Genomic DNA, 15917 nt, shown 5'->3' on the forward strand with positions numbered 1-15917 from the left:
TGATAAACTTGACCGGTCCACGTAAATGCCCATTACAAGCAAAAATGTGCAGTATTAGGGTGGCCGCACAAGGGCGTAAGCCCATAAATGTTCCTGATAGTGTGATGTATTTGCGCTGTCCAGGTAGTGCAATCGCGTGCTGTTGTGCCTATGCCAATGCTGTTTACTGTACTTTTTACCGCTGCCAGGAGCGCTCACATCGGCGTAGTCCCGGGAGCGCCATGTTTGATTAGGTTGGCCAGCCTACTTAGTCCCAAGTGTCAGCAATTTTCTGTGCACTTCACTGCACAATTTTGTGCAGGCAAGGGCCTTTGCTGCACAATTGTGCACCAAAATAGAGTATGTCGCTTCTCTTTCGCTCACGCAAAATTTGCGCAGCGAAAAAAAACCTTTGTGCAGAACCCAATTGATATCAGTGGGTTTCATTCACTACATATTCCACGCGCTGATTTTGGGTGTGCAAATGAGCGCGCAAATCTGCCTGCGTGTGGCCGCCCTTAGGGTCCTGGTACAACTTTCTGTCACTCAAGGGCCTGACAGTTCTCTCAGCGATTATCACTCCTATGCTTTCATACAGGAATGATGATCGTTCAATGAATGAAAGCTGAGCACGTCGGGATCGCTTCCGCTTGCCCACTGTCATCCACAGTAAACAGGCAGTCCTTCATAAATGAACGACTGCCTGTTTACACAGGCCAATTGTTGTTTGTTTATTATGCCTGCACAAACTGAACGATGAATGATGATGAGCGAACAAATTATCATTCATTGTTCATTCTCTGGCAGCGTTCACACTAAACAATCAGCCTTCAAATTCACACGACCCAGTGAGAATCTGAACAATAATTGTTCCATGTAAAAGGGTCTTTAGCCCTCTATACTAGCAGCTATTAGCTAGTGATCCCAGGAGCAGTACCCATGGAGTTAATCTGATCATCGGGGCTATTGCCTTTAGAGAACAACTGCTTAAGGTTGGTTGCACATGAATGGATTTGCATTGTGAATCCACAGCAAAAACTGTTCATAGTGTGCTATGGAGAATCGTTCCTTCATGCACACTTGTGGAGGAAAAATCGCAGCATGCTCCACTTTTGGGCATTGTCCATATGGACAGCTTCTATTGAAGTCAATGGAAGCCGTCTGACTATGGCTCATCTGCAATTGACATTGTGGATAGGTTGCAGGTACCTGCATCATCGCCCAACGCATGTCCGATGGCGGCTCGCTGCGGTCATCCGCAGTACAGAAAAAGAAGATAAATGACAGGTATGCAGGGTCGCCAGCTGGGCACAGGGTCGGATTCCACTTTGGGCTCCCGCATGCGGAATCTAACCTGTTTGTGTGCAGCTTCACACACGTGTTTTTGTGCACGACTCATGTATTTGCACTATGAACAAGTCTTTTTTGTGTGTGTATCGGTGTATATTACTGATGAACATGCCACAATTTAAATAGTGTAAAGGCCAGCGGACACGCACTCCAATCAAATAGACCATATAGTGGGAATTATAAATAGTGACTATAAGGATAGAAGGTCGGATTTACCTGTTGGGGACCACTCATTTGATGTCAGCACCAGGGGTGTAACTATAGAGGATGCAGGGGATGTGGTTGCACCCGGGCCCAGGAGCCTTAGGGGCCCATAAGGCCTCTCTTCTCCATATAGGGAGCCCAATACTATGAAGAAAGCATTATAGTTGGGGGCCCTGTTACAGATTTTGCATTGGGGCCCAGGAGCTTCAAGTTACATCTCTGGTCAGCACCATCATTCAGGAAGGCCTTTACGAATGTATCCCAAATAGCGAGATCCCTAGTCCATAACGAGACCGTGTAGGCGGCGGGCCGGCAGCTAAAGATGACCTTTTCATGAACACAACAGAAGAAAGTAAAAGTCCCCGCACTACTTCCGCAATTTGGATAATAAAGAAACCAAGTAGTAAAACTTACTTCGTAGAGGAGTCCTGTGTAAGGATAGGACTCCTCTATATCCCAGTCCGTCCTTAATAAGCCAAGCCAGGTCCTACAGAGTTTCGGTTACTACTAGGTTATTGGTAGACACATGAACATTGGTACAGACATAAGTCAATGGAATACTGAAGTGGTAAAATGCCACGGGTTTCATTTTCTTACACAGGACTCCTCTACGAAGTAAGTTTTACTACTTGGTTTCTTTATTATCTAAATTGCGGAAGTAGCGCAGGGACTTTTACTTTCTTCTGTTACAATTTACATAGTGATTTATTCTACCGTGTTTCCCCGAAAATAAGACAGTGTCTTATATTAATTTTTGTTCAAAAAGGTTTAACTTTTTTACATGTATAGCTGCCTGGACACTATTTAAAGTGACTTTTTTAAATTAACTGTTAGAAGGCCTTAATTTTGGAGTAGGGCTTATATTTCAAGCATCCTCAAAAAGCCTGAAAAATCATTTTGCATCCTCAAAAATTCTGGAAAATCATGCTATGCCTTATTTTCGGGGTATGTCTTATTTTCAGGGAAACAGGGTAGTGAGTTCCAGTTGTGTTTTTTTTTCTAACACAATTGTGCAGCATACTGCAAATGCCATTGCGCATTGCACACCACATAGATCTCTATGGGGACCTTTGGTGCGCAAATGAGCACAAAAGTTGAGCAGGATGCGTTTTTTTCCATACGTGCAACATGTGCGTGCAAAAAGGAAAATGAGAACAAATTCACTGAAATCAATGGGTTCCATTCTCTACAGATTACACGTGAAAATTGTGCGCATGCAAATACGTCCATGTGAAGCCGCTCTAAGAATACGCATGGTAGCTTGAGTACAATATGTGTATGGGGGCATTTCTATTTAGGACACCCAATCCCTTGTTCCCAACCCTACTTGGCTACCATTATATTCTTTACGAACTTGTGCCTATTGCGATATGAAGAATGGTTCATTGGATAACATCGATACATGTTCTTGGATGATTTCCGGCTGGAAGGATATTTTTAATAACAGAATTAATTAACACAAAGAGAACATTCGTGATAAAGCGATAGCTAATTACTTTCAAGTCAAACAAGATGTAGAAGGCACAAAATGTTCTGTTGGAAGGGGCGCTGCTGGAGACATTTAGCAAATGATCAGCTGTAACTAGAGATGAGCGAGCATACTCGCTAAAGGCAATTACTCGATCGCCCCTAGCGAGTACCTGTCCGCTCGGAAGAAAAGATTCGGCTGCCGGCGGCAGGCGGGGAGCTGCGGGGGAGAGCGGGGAGGAACGGAGGGGAGATCTCTCTCTCCCTCTCCCCCCCCCCCCCCCCGCACCCCGTGCTCACTGCCGCAACTCACCTGTCACCCGCGCCGGCAGCCGAACCTTTTCTTCCAAGTGGGAAGATACTCGCTAAGGACAATGCTCGCCCGAGCAATTGTCCTTAGCGAGTATGCTCGCTCATCCCTAGCTGTAACCAAAGTATCTTCAAAAATTTATTCGTAACAACACATGTTTCGATTCTGATTTGGAGTCTTCATCAGGAATATAAACGGTGCATCTGCATTAAAATGGTGGGTACTAAATACAATCATTAGGGAGAGTATATACGTAAAGATCAGGACTCAAATGAACCTATCCTAAAAAGTCACAAGATGCACTTTAAGGGCTTATCCAGAAGACTATATATGCAAATACACTCGCTTCAGGGCAATGTATTTGAGCTGTGAACGAGGTTGATTGGATGCACACACATTGGTGCATAGTACCTAACCTTTTGCGCACATATGTCTGCAAAACACCCCTGCCCTAATTCTAAAAGACTATTTAGCCTAATGCGGTCCAAATGTGTTTTAGTTTTCATAGAATTGCACACTTGCGAACCTCCCTTAGACTTCTATGGGACCTTTGCTGCGCAATATGTAGAAAGATAGAGCAGATCCTATTTTTTGCGCACATGAAATGCGCACCCAAAACACGTTCACAGAATGAGGTCAGTGACATCAACAGGTTCAAGTCTCTGCGCATTGTGCACATAAAAGTAAAAGTGTAAAAGTGATTAGTCCTCTTGCATCAGGACAGAATTTATTGCTGTTGCTGATATGTGAGGAATTTATGGCTTATATTGGCTTATTGTGTATATAAAACCATAATTCCGCCCTAATGGCGTATTTGTTTGTGTGTTTGTGCATGCAATACGCAGAGAATAGAACCCATTAACTTCACTCTCTTAACCTTGTTTTGTACGTGCATTTCATGCGTGAGGAAAAAAAATGCTGCATCCTCTACTTTTTTGCGCATTCGCACACCAAAAGGTCGCCATATAAATCTATGGGGGGTGCGCAAATGCATGCGCAATGCCCAAGGAGATGTGCAATACGCTGTACAATTTCGCATGAAAGAGAACAGATCTGGAACGCATTAGGCTACAGAGCCTTTTAAATTGGGGCGTGGTTGTATCCCGAGTGCAAACAGACAAGCCCTGCAGGCACAAAAACTACAGAAAAATACGCCGATACACTTGCAAAAAATACTTGTTCATGGCCCAAATAAAATGCACACACGTGAAAGAATAGGACATATGCGACCGTTTTTGGACATCTTTTTTATATGGTGCATGAATAGATAGGTCTAGACATATTGTTTGCCGTGTTACGCAGCAAGCTCCAATAGACTTCTATGGCAGCTAGAAAAAAACGGAGGAGGAGAGAGTTACCTGCATACAACATTGGAAAAAGAAGACAGCTGACCATAATTAGGCATTAAAGGGGTTGTCCCGCGGCAGCAAGTGGGTCTATACATTTCTGTATGGCCATATTAATGCACTTTGTAATGTACATTGTGCATTAATTATGAGCCATACAGAAGTTATAAAAAGTTTTTTACTTACCTGCTCTGTTGCTGGCGTCCTCGTCTCCATGGTGCCGACTAATTTTCGCCCTCCGATGGCCAAATTAGCCGCGCTTGCGCAGTCCGGGTCTTCTGCTTTCTTCTATGGAGCCTTTCGTGCAGGATGCCGGCTCCGTGTAGCTCCGCCCCGTCACGTGCCGATTCCAGCCAATCAGGAGGCTGGAATCGGCAATGGACCGCACAGAAGAGCTGCGGTCCACGGAAGAAGAGGATTCCGGCGGCCATCTTCACAGGTAAGTATAGAAGTCACCGGAGCGCGGGGATTAAGGTAAGCGCTCCGGTAAGCTTTCTGTACGTCCCTGCATCGGGGTTGTCTCGCGCCGAACGGGGGGGGGGGGGGTTGAAAAAAGAAAAAAAAACGTTTCGGCGCGGGACAACCCCTTTAATTGTCATTCTGAGCATTTTATTCCAATCGTTGCTTGCCTTCACTTCAACGTGTTTTTTTATATAACGCAGCAGCTTCCCGTGTGAATGGCTTTAAATACGTGGATTGAGATTGAAACTCAATCATTATTCATGTAAATATACGCTGCATACAGGCGAACATAAAAATGCATACACTTGTGTAAAGGAGGCCTAAGGGTGGTTTTAGATGGGACGACTGTCAGGCACTTAAGCACCCGACAACTATCTCAGCAACTATTGCTCCTGTATTTTCACACATGAGTGATAGGTACTGTTGTATCTTGTCTCCAGCAGAAGAATGGGTGGAGACAAACTGAACACCCACAACTTCATTGGCCGGGCCGGAAAATCCGCTGGTCTGTGCTCCTAGCTCCACTGTCATAATTCCCCCAGTGACCTTCTTCCCTTCCAGCTCCGGTGGTGTAAGTCCCCCCTCCCCTTTTCCTCCTCCTCCTCATCCATTGCATTCCCTTGCTGTAAATATTCCAGGCAACCACTCAAGCCGGCACTGCTGTTGGCTCGTGGGTCCGCAGTGATACTTCCCCCGGCGACCTTCCCTGCCCCGGCATCGGCTTTATAATCCCCCCCCCCCCCCACTCTGCTGCATTCCCCAGCTGTCACTGCCCCCGGCACTCTGCCTCCTCCTGCCTTGCTCCAGCGAAGTTGGTCACCCGCTGTCAGTTTCCTCGCCCCCAGTGTCGCATTATGCTTGCAATATGTGACGGCACCGAGGAGACTGATAGCGCAGAAGCCGGGTAAGGGACAAGGAAGAGTGGCGGAGTGTCACCGCCTTCGGCGCTCTGCCTTCTTCTCCCATCCCTGCTCCGGCGCAGTCTAGTGCAGAAGCCAGTAAGGGCACAAGGGAGAGCGGCCGTGGGTTTAGTGGCATGAGGCGGGAGCGGACATCATGGAAACCCATTCTCTGGGCCAGCCAATCAAGTTGTGGGCGTTGCTTGCGAGCGTGCTACTAGTCTCCATTCATTCTTCTGGCGGAGACAAGCTACAACAATACTGCAGTGATACTCATTCAGTGAATGGAGTAAAAGCGCGTTGGAGATCCCTTCTAACTGCCTGCCCCCATTCATGGCAAACAGGCAGTTGTTCGTAGAAGCCTGTTTATACTGAGTGAGAAATCGCTAACTAGTCATTCCATTTCAGTGAGCTGAAACAGAAGGACTATTGACTACTGAGCAACTTTTTGCTCAGTACCTTGTTGGGTGCCGTGTTAAAGAAGCCGATAGAAACCCATAATTGCTCATTTGAACCATTATTCAGGTGGCTATCGGCCCTTGTAAAAGTCCCCTAAGGGCTCCTACACACTTGCGTTTTTGTTAACGCGATTGTCAATGGGACTTTCTAATGTTAAAAACGCCATGCAACGCAACTTGCATTTTTGGTGCCGTGCGTTGCGTTTTTTAACATTAGAAAGTCCCATTGACAATCGCATTAACAAAAAACACAGCGTTACAAAAACGCAAGTGTGTGGGAGCCCTAATTCATATAAGTAGGAATGCTTAAAGCCACCATGGACGTTCCCTGGATTAGTCTACCTACACATGGATGAGCGCGATATCAGCTGAGAAACTTGGCCTGATATTCTGTTCGCCAATGTGTGTTTTCACGGTGATGTGAAGTGTTTGGGGGGCAAAAATGCCTCCCATTGCTTCCAGTAGAGTTGCGATCTCTGGGACAACCACCGATCCTGAGAGAGAAACTGTAAGTCTTGTTTAGCACTAATCAGAATTAGTTAGTAGGAACTAGAGATGAGCGAACGTACTCGTCCGAGCTTGATGCTCGGGCGAATATTAGGGTGTTCGGGATGCTCGTTACTCTTAACGAGCACCACGCGGTGTTTGGGTTACTTTCACTTTCCTCTGTGAGACGTTAGCGCGCTTTTCTGGCCAATTGAAAGACAGGGAAGGCATTACAACTTCCCCCTGCAACGTTCAAGATCTATACCACCCCCCTGCTGTGAGTGGCTAGGGGGATTAGGTGTCACCGGAGTATTGTAATCTGCCCCTCCCGCGGCTCGCTACGGATGCATTCTGACATTAGTTCAGGGAAAGTGCTATCGTGTTGGAGCTGCTATAGGGAGAGTGTTAGGTGTATTGTAGGCTTCAAGAACCCCAACGGTCCTTCTAAAGGCCATAAATCTTCTCTATATGCGCTCAATGGGGCCGGCAGCAGCAGCGCCGACCCCATTGAGAACATATAGAAGACAAATCCTTCTTTTCTGCCACAGCTGTAACAGCTGTGGCAGAGAAGAACGATGTTTGCCCATTGAATTCAATGGAGCCGGCAATACAGCAGGTTCCACTGAATGCAATGGGCTGCCGGCGATCGCAGGATGAATGGTCAGGAAGGGGTTAAATATATAACCCCTTCCCTGCAATTCATCCAGAAATGTGTTACACTAAAAATATATACCAGCGTATAAGGTGACGGGGCGTATAAGACGACCCCCCAACTGTCACCTTATACGCCGGCAATACAGTGGAGCAAAGAATAAAAAGCATTACTCACTTCTTCAGACGATCTGCGGCGCTCCTGCAGACTGTCACTCCTTCCTGGTGTTTGTAGGCTCTTGCTCCCTCCTGGTCCACCGCAGACTATAGCTTTCTCTACGAAAGGCTTTAAATCCACGCCTCCAGAAACACACGTGCCTTCAGCCAATCACAGCCAATGACAGTGATGTCATTGAATTGCTGTGATTGGCTGTGTTTCTGGAGGCGGGGATTTCAAGCCTTTCGTAGAGAAAGCTTTAGTCTGCCGTGGACCAGGAGCGAGCAAGAGCCTGCAAACACCAGGAGGGAGTGACAGTCTGCAGGAGCGGCGCAGATCGTCTGAAGAAGTGAGTAATGCTTTTTATTCTTTGCTCCACTGTATTGCCGGCGTATAAGGTGACAGTTGGGGGGTCGTCTTATACGCCCCGTCGCCTTATACGCCGGTATATATTTTTAGTGTAACACATTTCTGGATGAATTGCAGGGAAGGGGTTATATATTTAACCCCTTCCCGACCATTCATCCTGCGATCGCCGGCAGCCCATTGCATTCAGTGGAACCTGCTGTATTGCTGGCTCCATTGAATTCAATGGGCAAACATCGTTCTTCTCTGCCACAGCTGTTACAGCTGTGCCAGAGGAGAACGATCTTTACGCTGACAGTGCGGGGGGGGGGGCACTCTTGCCGCTATTGTGGCTTAATAGTGGGACCTGGGAACTTGAGATGCAGCCCAACATGTAGCCCCTCGCCTGCCCTATCCGTCACTGTGTCGTTCCCATCACTTTGTAGAATTGCCCAGATTTTCACACATGAAAACCTTAGCGAGCATCGGCGAAATACAAAAATGCTCCGGTCGCCCATTGACTTCAATGGGGTTCGTTACTCGAAACGAACCCTCGAGCATTGCGAAAATTTTGTGCCGAGTAACGAGCACCCGAGCATTTTGGTGTTCGCTCATCTCTAGTAGGAACCAAATCTTCTTCTCAACATCTTATCTGGTCAATATTCCACCTGACACCGCAATCACCTACACTACAATTACTACTGTGTTAAAAAAGGCCAGTGACATTACAGTAGTGGTTTGCAACCACTATGGAACAAAGGAATAATTCTTGACATAAACTTTTGCAGAACTGAAATTCTTGTTTCTTCAAAAGTGGGATAAAAATATCTGAGACAAGTTTTACGCCACCAGTCCATGAGTAACTCTTCAGTACTAAGACCCTAACTAGCATTAAGTGTTTTTCGGCAAGACAATTGATATTCCTAGTTTTCTTTAATAATTTGACTAGATAGATTTCTAGAGTTTGAACTATGAACTTAGCTTTCTGTTAGAGGACAGAAGGAGACTGCCTTACTAGCAAACATTGTCTATACTTATCATATGGGAAATATCAAAGATCTGGAAATGTTTAAAGCTTACTGATGCATGAACCCCTCTGATATAGTAAAAACCTTAAACCTTGAACTCTCCATAGCTGGTCAGTTTAAGTTCAATTCTCAAGTGTTAAGCAAAATGGGAATGTCACTTTAAGAAAGTTGACCATAAAATCCTGTAGAAGTTTTTCCTGCATAATTGAATTAATTTAAAGTGGTAGAAATTAATCATCAGTATCAGATTGTGGTGGTCCAACTCCCAGCACCCTTGCCAATCAGCTGTTTGAAAGGACCAAAGCACTAGAGTGACTGCACCCACCTCTTCCTGTGATGTTGTGTTCATCATTCACACAGCTTCAAGGGAATAGATTGAGCTGTAATACAAGGCTTCAAAATTTACAGTGCTGTATCTGGTATACAATAAAGAGGCCCAAGCTCTGTGGCTCCTTCAAACAGTTGATCGGTAAGGATGCCTTAAGTTGGACCCTCACTGATCTGATATTGATGGTCTATCCTAAGAACAGGGGCGTAACTGTAGTGGATGCAGGGGATGCGGTTAAACCCGGGCCCAGGAGCCTTAGAGGCCCATAAGGCCTGTCTTCTTCATATAGGGTACTCAGTACTATGAATAAAGCATTATAGTTGGGGTCCCTGTTACAGATTTTGCATTGGGGCCTAGAAGCTTCAAGTTACGCCTCTGCCTAAGAATATTGTAAAGCCCCATTTACACGCAATGATTATCACTCAAACTTCGCTCAAACTATGTCTTTTGAGCAATAAACATTGCATGTAAATGCTAGCATTGTTTGCTTTGCATCCGAAGGATGATTTTTAGTTGAGTTTAAAATCCATCATCCGGCCGGACAGCTGATAGCAGGGACTGCAGGCTGTGATTCTCCACAGGAACACTGATAACATTGTATTCAACTGCAGTCCTCGACAGAACAAAGGGGCTGTATACAGATAACAGACCACCTGCTGTTCTCTGCATACAGTGAAGGGAGGCTCATTTACATGCAAATGAAGGTGATAAGCTGCAATGGACATTAGTGCCCATTAGCAGCTTATGCAAAATGATCGCTCAAACTGTCAATCATCCTATCTTTTGAACAAATTTTGCACCATCATCTTTGCGTGTAAATGGGGCATAAGTCTCCAAGTCCTAGATAATATCTTTAAGCTAGAGTATTATTGCTTTAAGAGGATTGAGTTTGTGCATGAATGGTGTTTTATGGTAGCTAAGAGGGTACAGTTAAGGAATCAAAGTAACATAATCATTTCCCTTCCGCCCACTCCATTCAATTACTACCGCACAACTGTTTATATTATCTCTGCAGAGTTATTACAAACTGCCTTCCTGATATAAAACTCTCATAACTCACTTCTAATGACACTCAGATACATAAATTTGATATAAATGGAAACAGCTACTCAAAACGTTTTTTTGGACAACAGCATTTTTCCACATCAGAGGTGTTCAATGTGAGCCCCCTTTTGTCACTCAACACACCTTGAGCCTGTAGTCAAGCTCCTGCCATACATGTTGTAGCGTATCACTGTTGACTGATGCAACAACTTCTGGTAAGTGTGCTTGCAGATCATGCATGGTGGGTGGAAAGGATGACACGTACATTGTTTGTCTAACACACCCCAGAAGAAAAAAAAATTACAAGGTGTAAGGTCTTAGGAACATGGAGGCGGAGGAAGAAGTTAACTATTGTCACGACCTGCACAGTCAATCTATCTGTTTGGTAGTTGCCGCTCACTTCTGACTTCATTGTTAAAATGGGGGGCGTCCCCTCCTGTTGGAAGATGAAACTTGGGATTTCCTGTTCCAGCTGCAGCAAAAGCAACATCTGTAGCATCCTGGTACGAAATTCCCAGGATTCTTTCCTCATGGACAAAGAAGGCGCCGTACACTTTCCTACAGGTCATAACACAAAACACATTCACCTTGGGGGAGTTGCGCATATGCTCCATGTAGTTATGTGAGGTCCCTTCTTCTAAGTTCTGACATTATGTTTGTTAACCTCTGCCTGAAGGGTGGAAGGTGACTTCATCACTAAACACTAAAGAGTACATGAAACTATCGCTTTTCATTACAGTTTGCAACGCTTTGTCACCTGGTTTTAGAGCCTGTAACAATTGCAATCGGTAGGGTTAACATCGTAAACATTTTCACGGAATCTTCCACACAGTCGGTGGCGGGACGTCCAATTCTCTGATTGCACAGATGGTGGATTTGTGCGGACTGTGTGTAAAACTTGCACGGACACGCTCCACTGTTTCCCCGCTAATGGTGGATGACCGGATGATTTTCGCTTATAGAGGCAACCTTTTTACTTATAATTGGAGTACCACTTACGAATTGTTCACCCGCTGGGTGGATCTTCACCAAACTTTCTTGGAAAATTACATTGCATACTAATAACAGACTGGTAGATGTGAAAATCAAGGACACAAAATGCTGTCCTGTCTTTGTTGGAAGCCCTTTTGTCTCATATCCAACTAGCAACGTGTTTGGTCTGCTACCTGTGTCTGTCGCCCTCTTGCTATATATATAATTGCTCCATAGGGGGGTTTTGCTGTCAGATGAGTCTGGGTATATGAGTCTGTTCCTCCTTTTTCATAGCTATTTCCTGGTCTTCTAATTTAATTCTGAGCTTAGAGGTTCTGTGGGCGGTGCCAGGGGCGTAACTATAGTGGGTGCAGGGAATGCGGTTGCACCCGGGAACAGGAGCTTTAAGGGGCCCATAAGGCCTCTCTTCTCCATATAGGGAGCCCAATACTATTAATAAAACATTATAATTAGGGGCCCTGCTACACATTTTGCATTGGGGCCCAGGAGCTTTAAAGGGGTTGTCCCGCGCCGAAACGGGTTTTTTTTTTTTCAACCCCCCCCCCCCCCCCCCGTTCGGCGCGAGACAATCCCGATGCAGGGACCTAAAGAAAGCTTACCGGAGCGCTTACCTTAATCCCCGCGCTCCGGTGACTTCTATACTTACCGGTGAAGATGGCCGCTGGGATCCTCTTCCTTCGTGGACCGCAGCTCTTCTGTGCGGTCCATTGCCGATTCCAGCCTCCTGATTGGCTGGAATCGGCACGTGACGGGGCGGAGCTACACGGAGCTACACGGAGCCCCATAGAGAACAGGAGAAGACCTGGACTGCGCAAGCGCGTCTAATTTGGCCATTAGGCCATTTTAGACGGCGAAAATTAGACGGCAACCATGGAGACGAGGACGCCAGCAACGGAGCAGGTAAGTATAAAACTTTTTATAACTTCTGTATGGCTCATAATTAATGCACAATGTATATTACAAAGTGCATTAATATGGCCATACAGAAGTGTATAGACCCACTTGCTGCCGCGGGACAACCCCTTTAAGTTACGCCTCTGGGCGGTGCTATCTGTGATTAACATCTATTTCTTCATGTACACTCATACACAGATAGCTGTCAGTCACTGATAAGATGCTCACTGGACCTCTAAGATCAGAATAAGCAGAGATCAGCTCTTCCTGCTCTAGAACATGATTCCTGCAGTTTGGACAGTATCTTCAAGCTGATAGGTTCTCTTTAAAGTTGATCTTTCATCTAAATATGGTGTAAGGGGCAAATACTGCTCTTCGCTCTCCCATACTACCGTATTAGGAGTGGATTAGCCACTGGTGCTAAGCTCTGCCCTTCTGTCCCAATACTCAGCCGGGCAGAGGACAGAGCTGTCAGAGGCGCCACAAGTACCGGGAAAAAGCCCCACACCCTTTCAAGGGAGTAAAGTAGTGTTGTGGAGCACTAGGAAAGGTGCAGGAAGTGCCAGGTAAAGGAGGCCCGGCCTCCCAGTGATTCATCCACCATCCACCTGCTTCAATGGTACCCTATGTAAAGGCAGCATATGACAGGTGCAGATTGGTTTACCTATAAGCTGAAATGGCACAAAAAAATATTGCGCTATTTGGCTGTAAGAGGAGATCAAAATGCATAATTATGACTAGTGTGAAGAGATAGGCAAATTTCACCTGTATCGTTTCATCAAACCATCATTCCAAGATGGCTGCCTTTGATATTGAAGAGTAGTCGTACAATGTAAAGCCTCAGAGTCATTCTTCTATCTGGTCTGAGAGGTCAAATATTACCCTATTAGTGACCACCTATAGCCATCTTACTGTGGTCACTATTGGACTTTCTTCCGATACATGTGCCATTTTAATCTGCAATTGCCTGTACTATGGAAGTAAACCTAGCTAATGTACGCATTGCAGGAACACGTGTCCATGACCAGCTTGTCAGTATCAATGGCCTCAGTTTATCTCTTAACATGTCGAAACATTTAAGGCTAAATGAAATACAACTCATCCATGTCATCCAACCACCCATGGCTTGGCCAAAAAATGTCCGAAAAATGTCTTATGAATAGTGTTCATATTCTACTTCATTCCTTATGTTCTAGATCTTCTCAAAAGACAGCTAAAGAAAACTATACAACAGTAGTGACATTTAAGAAAGATCATGGCAACTGGAAAACAAAGTGGAGAACTCTGCTGCAAATAGCTGTCGATATGTCATACGAAGCAACTCAAAGAATTCACCCCATTCATAACATCTGACTGAAAGGACTGAAACATCTTTTCCTTCATTAAGGAAAGTTCTTTAAGTTTACACCTGGCATCAACCAGTTTACATAGGGAGGATACAGAGGGAAGAGTATTATTTGTTCATGATGTAAGAATTTATAGCTCTAGGGAATTAGTTAACCTATTTTTATTTTTTTTAAGTTGAATACCGTATCCGAGGAAGACCGGTTTGTGAGCCTCGCCTAGGGTATAGATTGATGTAGCAGGGTCATCATTTAATTAAAAATGATAATAAAATAGAAAGGTGATCATGTAGTGTCTTTATAAGGCTGGACACCCACTGGCATTTTATTCTCTCTCGTGCTGCGAGAGCAAGTGAAAACACTCGCCTCGCAGCGCAAGAAAGACGCAGGCATGAGGCCAGGATATTGCCAGTCTTTTCAATGGGGCCAGCGGCAGCAGCGCTAGCCCCATTGAAAAGATAGGGAGAGTACCGTGGACTTCTGCCACAGCTGTGGCAGAAGTGCAGCATACTATCCCATTGCTTTCAATGGGATCGGCGCTGCCGCCGGTCCCATTGAAAGCAGTGGTTTGTGGCAAACCCTGCAGTATGATTTTCAGGGAAGGGCTTGAAATGTAAGCCCTTCCCTGAAAAATCATCATTAAGGGGTAAAAAAAGAAAAAAAAATGTACTCACCTCTACGCCACTCAGACGCGTTCTCTGGCTGGCTCCCCAACACTGCTGTCCAGCACTTTCAGCAGGCGGGGATTTAAAAATCCCCGCCTCCTGAAAGGGTTGTGCTGGTTGGCTGAGCGCTCAGCCAATAACAGCTAGTGCTTAGCTATTGGCTGAGCGCTCAGCCAATTACAGCTAGTCCCTAGCTATTCATTCATGAATCCCCTCGGGGATGAAGGAAACTCCTGCCACAGCTGTCACAGCTGTGACAGCTGTGGCAGAAGTCCGCAGTATTCTCCCTATCTTTTCAACGGGGCTATCGCTGCTGCCGCAGGCCCCATTGAGAAGACTGACGATATCCCAGAGTCATTCCGTTTAGTAGACGTCTTGAACACCAAACTGAACTTAAATGTCATGAGAGGAGACCCAGATACAGGAGAAATTACCAACTACATTAACCAGAGAATTATCCAATTTCAATCTGTAAATTAATAACCATATACCTATCCCAAACAAATCTGTCTGAGGCTTTCTGATGGCTGATTGACAATTGTCTCCTGGTTGGACACAATAGCTGTCAATCAGAGATGTGGAGAAACTCAATAAGAGGAGAACATCTCAAACTGAAGGCCAGCCTCCAGAGCAGTTTTGCCGGTAGTACATTGTGGTTTAAAAGTTCATATTCTTGAGGCTGCTTCCAATAAAATCTTGGACTCGATGATCACACCCCACACTGCCACCCCCACAATGCACTGCCAGCAGTTTTGCATTGACAAAAGCATCTGATGAAACACAAAATGCTTTGTTACGTCTTGTACACCATGAAGCCTCGATAGAAATGCTACACATGAGACCCTTTGAGAGCTCCACTGGTGCAAAAAATCCTTCTCTGCGAAAATACCAAGAAATCCAGTGTGATCGGAAACAAGACTCCCTCATCCCTGGAAAGAAACCCACCAACACAAGAGGTTGTTTGTGTTAGATTAATTGTCTTCGAGGTTGAGGGTCTCTTTAATGCTGGCGCTTGCCTGAATGTCAGCATTGGTTCTTGTGTGTAGCAAAGGTAGCACAAAAGGTTCTTTGTAAAGGATAAAGCCGTTTTCATTCAATTTCTTATCAATGCTGGTATGTGAACAGTTGAAAGTAGCAATGAAATATGTGTTGTATGAGGGTGATTTTTTCTCTTTCCATAGATCTTTTATTGCTTTCATGACAAAACACTCATACTACATAAGAGTATTTCAGTGTTTGTAAGCAGGTCTCACAATTTCACTAGGGAATTTTTTAAGCAAAAATTTTTGGCATGATCCTTAAAGGTACATTCCCATCTTGGAAGCCCCGTTTCAATCTGCTGCAAATAACAAACAGAAGTACTCACCAATACTATGTGTTCTTCCAAAATGCCCCATTTTCTTGATAATCTATATATTTTTTGAAGTTGTCATGGCTCATTGCTAGGTGAACCAAGCACCTCTGCTATAGAGGCTTGATACAGGACAAACTGGTTTGACTTACATAAC

Source organism: Eleutherodactylus coqui, chromosome 10 (assembly GCF_035609145.1).
Source record: "Eleutherodactylus coqui strain aEleCoq1 chromosome 10, aEleCoq1.hap1, whole genome shotgun sequence".
NCBI classification, from domain to species: Eukaryota; Metazoa; Chordata; class Amphibia; order Anura; family Eleutherodactylidae; genus Eleutherodactylus; species Eleutherodactylus coqui.